The sequence below is a fragment of the Marmota flaviventris genome, chromosome 14 (assembly GCF_047511675.1).
Source record: "Marmota flaviventris isolate mMarFla1 chromosome 14, mMarFla1.hap1, whole genome shotgun sequence".
NCBI lineage: Eukaryota > Metazoa > Chordata > Mammalia > Rodentia > Sciuridae > Marmota > Marmota flaviventris.
In genome coordinates, this window is record NC_092511.1 from 69,155,037 (window position 1) to 69,165,476 (window position 10,440).

The window sequence follows — 10,440 nt, forward strand, 5'->3', positions numbered from 1 at the left end:
TAATGCAAACTTAAATTGAGAGAAATGAGTTGTTGCCACTAGCAAACTGTTCCTTATTAACCAGCTAACTGATATTAAGAACCCAAAGCATACTTGCTAGACAGGAAGCCAGACAATCTGTTAAATATTCATGCTGCTCCTATCTTCTCCAAGTGCCCCCATTTCTCTGACCATTCTTTCTCATGAAAATCTTGATGGAATTGGGGCCTATGTATCCCCTGCTCTAGCAACACTGTTGTTTTCCTGATGGTGCTCAGTGGTTCCAATACTGCTCCCTGGACTCTCACCTCTGCATGACCTTGGCTGTCTCATCTCAAGCAGCCTCTTTTGGGGGTGTAGCTGCCTCTTGATCTCTTAGTATACATTTCCTTTTATTCCAAGAGAAACTTAAATGTAATTTTAAGACAGCTCATTCGGGACCCAGGTTGGCTGGGTCCAAATGTTTGTCTGTATTTTGCTAACTTTAGAGCAATGAAAAATTTAGTTAAAGTTTTCTAATTTTCATCCTCAGAAGAGAATAAGCAAACAGTACTTTGTAATTCACAGGAGAGCTATGTTAAAGATTAAATGAAATAATCAGCATTAACAGTCTTACCCAGTAAGTGCTATAATTACCTCCTAAACCAACAGTTTAGAATATATGAAATTCACTACTGTCTTCCCATGGCATTGTGGGAGAATCCACAGTAGTCCAAATACCCATCAATTTATCTCTTTTATAAAATTTAAGAAAGAGCTTCTTAATGATAACAATAGTCCAAATACCCATCAATTTATCTCTTTTATAAAATTTAAGAAAGAGCTTCTTAATGATAACAAATAGGACTTTTCAATTCTACTTCCTGGCCTTTATCACAAATGCCCTTTTCCATAATTTACTGACTTTAGGTCAGACTGGTCTAGAACACCTTTGATTCTAGTTCTTCCAGTATGATATATGTTATAGGCTGTTTTATTCAGAAAATTTAGACTAAATTGCATAATCATCCTTTGCTTGGCCAGCTTTTAAATAATTAAATGAAAGTCAATTATTTCATTATATTCTTAAGATCTTTGGCACTGGCAGAATAATATCTTCAAATCTTTGGTTATCTAATCACTCTTCTCTGGTACACTGCAGATAAGGGAACTTGGTCTATACTACTACAAGGCTTATGAAAGAAATTCAATAGAATAATTTTCAATAGAATAATTTTCCAAGAGAAATGTGCATGGGCTTTTTTCTGTTGTTTTTTTAAATTTTATTTCAAATCTTAATTCATTAATTTTTGAATTTTGGATGTATTAATTTATTGCTGTTCAGTTCACAGTCTTGTTGAATTAGGGCAGTGGCACAGTTTAACCAAAGACCAAAGAAAGTACCCTGGGATGTCATATGAGACATAGGTTTATTGACCTAGATAGATTGCACCTCTGTTCCTCACAGTGCTTTGAAAATAGCACCTCTGTCCCCCTTTATGTATTTTCTGGTGATAGTTGGGTAATGAGTGACACTTGTCTTCTCCACTGTGCCCTCTGCAGTTCCACACCAGTTAATACAAGGGAAAAGCTTTCTGAGTAAGGCTATGGAAGCAGTGACATCGTTAGATTGCTTTGTTCCTTATATAACCAGTATTCCAAGGAGTAGGTTTCCTGGTGTGCACTCAGGAAAGGAGTTTGTACATATAATACTAGTGTGCCCTGTTTGCAATATATATGGAAAAGAGAGTCAGTGTTCTTCAAGACAGTATTTATCTGGACATTGCAGTTTGGGCCCACTCTTGTTCCCTTGCGTTGGCTAGGTTCTTGGGACATTTCAGGAACGAAGTGTTTTACCATAATCTTCTGGGGTTTTTTGGGTTTTTTAAATAATTTACTATGGAGATATTCTGTCTAATTGAACACTATTCAGTTCTCTGCTTTGGAATGGGATACAATCAAAAGTTTAGAAAAGATTTCGTACTGATCTTATGATTGTCTTCAAAGATACTATTCTCTAAATGGTTTGACTTAAAATTCTTCTGTACCTGAGGTATAGAAAACATTTCTCTTGCTTTAAATAAAATTTGAGTTTTATATATAGCATAAAATGATGCTAAAATATAAAAAAAATAGGAGACATTGACAATACACAGGAATTCTGACATAAATTTTGGAAACCTTTGTGTAAGAAAGGACTCTTTGATTTAGCAGATACTTTTAAAATACAAAACTACATTCCATTCAGAAGAAAATTATAATGAAGTTACATAAATAGTCTTATGTCAAAATCAAAGTTACAATTTTAAATTCCTGGACTGTCTCTCCCATGTCCCATTATATTTTTAAGAGGAAATGAAGATATGCAAGTAACAAAATCTACCTGAAGTAAAAGCAGTGTCTAGAATATTTTCTTTATCCAACTGGTGAAATGCATGACAGCCTTTGGATTATAATTATTGTGTAAAAAAAAAGAACACAAACTGAAAAGGTTGTGATCATTGGCAGTGTGTCTTTTTCCTAGCTCCCAGAGATTATGCGTCAGTCAGCTTAAATCTGTGTAATATGTGATCTGGCTACAGCTTCAGTTTAAACAAACTCTCATAAGACAATGTCTGATTTTTTTGTTGTTGTTCATGTGTTTGTTTTCATTTGCAAAACTACCAGGCCAAGATTAAGCAGAAAGCAGAAGTAAACCACTCTTTTTGTGCCCTTTTCTGGTCTTTATTTGCCATTACTAAAGAAAGGCTGAGAGACTGTATCTTTAAAACATAATATGACATGGGTACAGAAGTTGGGGTCCAAGGCACACCTATGTGTAATCCTGGTAAAAACTTCACATTTTGAGTAGAGATAAAAAAAAATCCCACATCTTTGGAATCAGGATTAAATGACACTAAATAGCCTTTGTACAAACTGTATAACAGTATCCACTAATATAGGGTACCCTATATACAGCTCAATCCCCAAATGTGGGTGAAGATATTCTTTAAGGCTTTAGTATATTATGCATAAATAATAATTCTTCAAAAAAACAATAATATACTATCACAATTTTTCACACATTACCAAAAATAACCAAGGAAATAGAGAGATAAGATATCATGAGTAAGAATTATCATGTGCAGTAGAATTAACTACTAGCAGTCTGAAATTGGAACTATCATACACAACTTGAAACAACTATGCTCACTATGTTTACAAAATAAAATACATGATCAAAGCAGTTTTTAAGGAAATATAAACTATTTTTAGAAGACTTTAAAGAGAGTGAGAAGATTTCTAGAATAGCCACAACTAAGATTGTAACCGTTGATTGAATATAGATTATTAGAAATCTCTGCAGAGGGATCAGTGAACTAGGATATACATGAGGTATAAATATCCAAAATAAAGACAAAAGAAACAAGGGCAGATAACATAAAAATGTTAAGTGAAAATTCTAATTATTTGAAATGGTAAAAGAAAAAGAGAATAAGAAGAAATATCTAAAATTTCTTGAAGAAATCTAAGTGTAATTTCAAATCAAATGAAACAGGACAAAAACAACCAAGGACAAGAAGTATAAAGAAATCATATGCAAAATACCTCACTTTTACATTGTGGAACATTTGAGAAGAAAATCTTTTACTTTAAAAAACTAGAAGAAAATTGAGACTCTCTTTAAAGTATAAATATTTGGACTGTCCAATAACTTTATAACAGAGAAAATAGATCATGAATCCTCAGTGTGCTGAAAGAAAATCACTACCAACCTGCCCCAAGCAGCCCTGTGACCTTAGCAAGTATGTCTTTCAAGAACACAGGTGTCACACAGAAGTTAACAAGATGTAGCCACAAGAAGAACATTGTGAAAGGAAATAAAAGTTGCTCTTCAAAATGCAGAAAACTGTCATCATATGGAAGTTTAGGGATGATGGATGAAATTGACTATATGAATGTAAATATGATTATTATAATACTTGTATATACATACATATATGTGTGTGTAAAATATATATGTATGTGAATAAACAGACATATTTTACACACATTTTTGTTCATTTGCACGCTATTCAGAATATCAAAAGTATTCTTGGAAATATGTATATGTGTGTATGTGTTTGGGTGTTTCAGCATAAGTCTTCATAGAAGTATGCAAATTCATTTACTTTGGGACAGATCCACTAAATAAATTTACACTTACAGAAAGTAAGGTAAGAGAGTAAAGGAAAGAGAATAAATTTTTTTTTGCACTTGATTTCCTATGTCAATGATTGAGTTTATAGTTTCTATGCTATTTTTTTTTTCAATATTTCTAATGAAATCTAAATGTAAAGAAATTAAAATTTAACAACAAAAATAATCACAATAACCATATTTCAAGTATGGGGCTTGTGGCTATTATATTAGGCAACACAAATATATTTCTGTATGGCAAAATCTTTATGCAAAACATTGAATAAGAATAAATAACAAAAATTGTATAATATACTAAATAACTAAGAAAAATGGAATACTTTTAAAACATAAACACACAATGGTTGTTGTTCAGCATTAGGACATGTTACGCCATTATTAAAATAAGTAAAAGATGAATAAACTAATAAAAGAATGGGTATTTCTAGTTGTTTTAGAGGTGTGGTCTCAGGGCAAACAACTGTGTCCAAATTTGCAAAAAGTAAAAGATGAATGCAGAGCCTTATGGCTTTTTGAAGCAGAAATCCAGGAACACAAAACTAGATGGGCACCAGTATTCAGGTAGGAAAACCTAAACTGTAACTGATAATTGTGGAAGCTCAGTACAAGCCTGAAAGATAAGAACTCCAGGGAGACCTAGTTATTGTTAGCCCTTGCTGTTTTGTGATTTTACCTCCAGCAGCTGGACTAGCTTCCCACCATGATATCAGAGAAAAATTCCTTTGTGCTCCCAAAGGACTAGGGCAAAGGGAATTATTTTAAACATCCCAGGTCATTCTGTTCTTAACAAGGTCTGCTCTTGGGAGAAACTGTCCAGAGCTTAACCTGTGAGGTTTTGTCAGAGTCTAATATACCTAGGAAAAGGGAAATGGCCCAAGTTTAGACAGCTGTAACAGAAATACCCAAACACCAACTGACTCTGTTCATCCTGTCTCACCTCAGAAGAGAAGTAAACCTGGGAAGCATATGTGAAGCTCACATCCCAGAGATTCAGGCTCAATTCAAGTTTGAGATGAATGTTTGGGACTAAAGAATGCTTCCCCTCCTACACTATTCCACCATATCACTAAATTCTTATTTACAGCCATCCTTTTTTATCGTAAACATCACGAGCAGCTATCAGGAAAAAAAAAAAAAATATACGACATATTAAAGGCAAACACACACACACACACACACACACACACACACACAGTTTAAAGAGAGAAAGCGATAGTATAAGCCTGAGGATCAGTCTCGGATGCAGAGGTGTTAGAATTATCATACCTGGAATTTAAAATAATCATGATTACTTTGTTAAAGGCTATAGTGGATAAACTAGCTGATTTGCAAGAATGGATGGGCAATGTAAACAGAGATGGAAATTCTAAGAATCAAAAATGAATGTCAGAAATCAAAAGGGAGAAATGAAGATTGTCTTTTATCGATTTAATGGCAAAATGGACAAGGCTGAGGAAAGAATTCCTGAATTGGAGAGTATCTCAGCAGAAAATGCCAAGATTGAAATGTAAGAGGAAAAAAAGGAAAAATAAAAAGGAAGGAAGGAAAATAAAGAAGGGTATCTGAGAATTGTGGGACAACTATAAAAGATTTATGTACATAGAATGGAAATTCCAGAAAGAGTTTTTCCAAATGAATGTCAGACACCCAATTGCCGACATAGAAATCCCAGAGAAATTCCAAGGAGGATACATAGAAAACAAAACAAAACAACAAAAAATTCAAAACACCCAGGCATATGATTTTTAAACTATGGAAAATCAAAGACAAAATATCCTGAAAGAAATCAGAAGGGAAACCACCTTACCTATAGAGGAACAAAGGTAAAATTAAACCTAATTTCTACTCAGAAACAATGTATGCAAGAATAGTAAAAAATAAATATATGGAGAGAAAATCCATGCTAAAACAAAGACAAGAAAGCAGGAGTAGTTATAATAAGTTTAGAGAGAATAGACTTCAGATCAAAGAATGTTATCAGGAACAAAGACAAGTATGACATAATGATAATGGGATCAATTATCCTTTGTATGTATCCTAACATGGATGCACCTAACAACAAAATCTCAAAGTACATGAGAAAGCAACTGATGGAATTACAAGAAGGAATAGATGAATACACTGGTTACAGTTAGAGACTTTAATAAGTTTCTTTCAGAAATGGACACAGCAGGCAGAAATCAGTAAGAGCATACTTAAAACACAACAACTCCATTAATCAACTGGATATAATTGACATCTATACACTCCTTCATTAAACAGCATCAGGATACATGTTCCTCTTAAGCTCACATGGGATATTCGGCAAGATAGAACACATTCTCGGCCATAAAGCATATCTAAAACAATTTAAACAATTTAAAGGAATGAATAGCACACATTTTCTGTTCTCAGAGCCTAATGGAATTAAAGGAGAAATCAATAACAGAAAGGTAAATTAAAAAATCCTCAAATACTTTGAGAGTGAATAATACTTCTAAACATCTGCATGAAAGGAAAAAAAAGAAAGAAATTTTAAAAATACCTTAAATTAAATGAAAATAAAAACACAGCTTATTAAAGTTTCTGGGTTGCAGAGAAAGAATGCTCAGAAAATTTATAGCATTTGAATGTACATGTTAGAAAAAATATACAAGTAAAGTCAATAACGTATGGTTCCACCTTAAAAAATTAGAAGAGAACAAAAAATTAAATCCAAGGTAAGCAGAAGAAAAGAAAGACCATTAGAACATAAACCAGTGAAATTGTAAACAGGAAATCAATAGGGAAATTACTGACAGTGCAATCTAGTTCTTTGAAAAGATTAATAAAGTTGACCTTAACAACAACTGCAACAATAACAACAAGTTGTTGTAACATCATCACAAGAGGAGAAATTACTAATGTCATAAATGAAAGTGGGGTCATCCTGGCAGGTCTCATGCTTGTTAAAATGGTAATATAGAAATACTAGGAAAAACTCTGAACATAATTTTTATAACCTACATAAAATGAAACAATTCAACAAACAAAAGTTAAGTAAGATTAGACAGAAGATCATATGTGGTTTCTATCTATTAAATACATTGAATCAACATTTAAATGCTTTTGTTAGTGGTACCTACCAGGCCAATGTATGCTCACTAGTGAATTTACCAAACAATTTAGAAAGGAACTATATCAATTTTCAACAATTTTTTTTAAATAATAGAAGCAGACAGGATACTTACTTCCCAATCCTTTAAAGAAGACAGCATTACTTTATTACCAAAACCAAATAATACCCAAAGATTTTGAAAGTACAGACTGATGTCCATCATAAACATCAATGTCAAATACCAGACAAAGCATTAACTAACCAAATCCAAGAAGGTGTAAAAAATTTAAACACTGTGACCAAATGAGATTACTTTATTTATGGAACGTTGGTATTCCAAAAATCAATTAATGGGCCTTAGGATGTAACTCAGTGATACAGTGCTGGCCTTCACACACACGACCCTGAATTTGGTCCCCAGGAACACATACACACACAGTTTATCAATTAACTTAAACTCTCACATTTATTGATTTACATAAACTAAGCTTAGAGATAGGAGCATGCTCAAACACACAGTCATATTGACAAATGTAGAAAAGCATTTATCAAGATCCAATGCTGCCCCAAAATAAAAACTGTCAGTGTAAAAAAGGTAAGATGGTAATTACACCAATCTTCTAAAGAATAACTACAAAAACCAATAGCTTAAGATCATACAGGTTGAATATCCCCTTTTCAAAATGCTTAGACACAGTTTTTCTGGTTTGAGAATTTTTTTTTTGGGGGGGGCAATTTGGAATATGTATGTTACATAGTTAGATGTCTTCATGATGAGAACTAAGTCAAAAAATAAAATACTTTTGTATTTTGTATATAAACAGCCTGAAGTTCATTTTGTACACATATTTAATAATTCTGTGCATGAAACTGAATTTATGTACATTGATTTATCAGAAGCAACGATGTCACTATCCACCATCCGTGTCCTGTATAGTCTGTGGTGATTTGCAAACACCATCATTATTAACTCTCTACTTGCTACCAATAAGCAATAATTTACTTCTACCTATTCACCCGTAAATACTTAATCAGGAAAATATGGCATGTATGTTAGCTCTTTTGCACTGTGACCAAATCACCTGACAAGAACAAGTTGGAGGAGGGAGAGTTTGTTTTGGTTCATGATTTCGAGTTCATGATAATCCCAAACCATTGCTCTAGGCCCAAGATGAGCAGAACATCATGGCAGAAGAGTGCTGCTCCATTCACACCAGTTGGGAAGCAGAAGTGTGAGGTGTGGAAAGAACAACAGGAAAGAAAAACCCATCACTGGCACAATCCCAGTGATCCAACTTCTCCAGACAACTTCTCCCACCTGCCTACTATTATCATCCTGTTAGTTCATTCAAACTAGAATGGACAAAGTAAGTTACAGATCTCTTAATTCAATCATTTTCCCTCTGAATATTCTTGTATTAGCACAGGAGCTTTTGGGAGATGCCACATATCCAACTCATCACAGCATGTCAGTAACCCAGTGAGAAAACAGTTAAGTATTCAGCATCATAACAGCACAGCACAGTAGCATTACCAGAGCGCCACTACCAGATATTAAGCAACAGCAGCAGCAAATGATAAAAAGCCTCAATCCTCACCTTGAAGTTGTATTCATATTAAAAGGTTACTGTACACTGTATTTTATTTTTTTAGGTAGGAAACAGAAAAAGTCAGGAGACAAGGAAGCAAGAAATAAATTTCCCTAGGGATGAGGAGGCATTCTGCTGGATGGCTTTTTAAAATGTTTCCTACAAATTTCTCTGCCTCATTAACAACTGTTTTTGTCAGGAAAGTCTCCCTTTGATTTTATAAATGAACATGATTTCTCATTCTTTAATGAATGCACGCTGCTCCATCAATAAACCCATCACACATTTTCACCATGTCATTTATAGGCATTTTTTTTTCTGAAGTGTCAACAATGCCATATTCATCTTCACTAATATTATGATCACCTTGATTCAGAACCATTTCAGTTATTTCACCTCTGGGCAATGAATGAACTGGAGCCTCATTATTAATGGTAAAATTGTCAATATGCACTACTTCGTGCTTATTGATGAATTCTAAGGGCATATGCTTTTTGCATATATAAAGCGGTCAGATATTTTTTTTTCTCATTTGACATAAAGAATTATTCAGTCATCACCACCTTGTCCATCATCATGGCTGAATATAACTCCAGACCATTCACACACAATTATGCTTAGTCTGTATGTTCTAAGGAATGGCAGCAACATATTCAACAAGCTGCATGATAAGCTCATTTTGCAAACCTTCCAGGCCTACACATCTGTTTAATGCTATAACAAGCTGTTCAAGAAAGTGTTTTTATATTTACTCTTCATTGATCTAAGGATACCCTGCCTGAATGAATACATGGCTGAATTAATAAAGTCACATTTGGGGGAAAGTATATGGTATAAACATGACTCTTGGAGAGACGTTTTGCTAAAGGATGAATAGAACAGTTGTCAAGGAATAATAAAATCTTGGAGTTGCCATCCAATTTAGCTTTTCTGCAGGGAGCACAAGCCACCAATACTAAATCCTAGTGAAAATAATCAGAAACCGTGTACTGGGTAATCTAGGCCTATTCATTAGGATAATATTGAACTGGTAAGAAAATCATTTTTACAATAGTGTGGACACCAGCTCTTGCATATCACATCAAGTTAACATAATGTTTGCCTGCTGCATTGGCACATCACAGTTATTCTACCCTGGGCTTCCTTAATTCCTATAAGATTTCTTAATTCCTTTAAGATCTGTCTCATCAACCATATTCTATGTCATTGTGGGGCAATAATGGCAAAACTGTAATATTTGAACAGCTCAATAGACTCATTTCTGGTGAGAAATTTTCATCAGATAACTGATCAAACTTTTCAGTGATCCATTGCTTTGTGATTATTAGATGCCTTATCACAAAAATGTTTTTAAAGATTTAATGTTGTATCTTACTTTAAACTACAACAAGCTGTATATGTGTCTTTCTCTTAAATGTTTTGTTTATCATGATAGCAATTTTCTTCACCATCAGTTCACTATTAAGTGGTGTGTGTTCACTGCAATGCTGATAGATTGACCTTATAAATGTATATAATATTCATTATTAGCTTTATGCTGTCTTATTCTATTTTTTAATTAACTTTTTTAAAAAAATTATTTGTTCTTTTTACATACACATAAGAGTAGAGTGTATTTTGACATTATACATACATGGA